Source organism: Varroa destructor, unplaced genomic scaffold, assembly GCF_002443255.2.
Source record: "Varroa destructor unplaced genomic scaffold, Vdes_3.0 BEIS01000004.1, whole genome shotgun sequence".
Classification (NCBI taxonomy): domain Eukaryota; kingdom Metazoa; phylum Arthropoda; class Arachnida; order Mesostigmata; family Varroidae; genus Varroa; species Varroa destructor.
Window position 1 is genome coordinate 5,947,934 of NW_019211457.1, and position 286 is coordinate 5,948,219.

The window sequence follows — 286 nt, forward strand, 5'->3', positions numbered from 1 at the left end:
TATTTATATAGAGACGGGTGCTCCGTCTGAATCCGGTCTGTATTTCAGCGTAATGTTCGCTGTGCAGGGATAATGGGTCCATCGGCTACATTAGCTGTCAACAAAAAGGCAGTTCCTAAAGTATGTAAAAGAGCAAAACAATAAGTCCATCATGACGGAAGGCACTGCTACAATTTGACCGAAGATCAGCTATTATCGAAAACGTAATATTTCGCGTCTCCGGACGAACCCTACTAAGATATAAAAAAAAAACTACTTTTTTGGCCCGAGGTTCATTTGGGTCGTC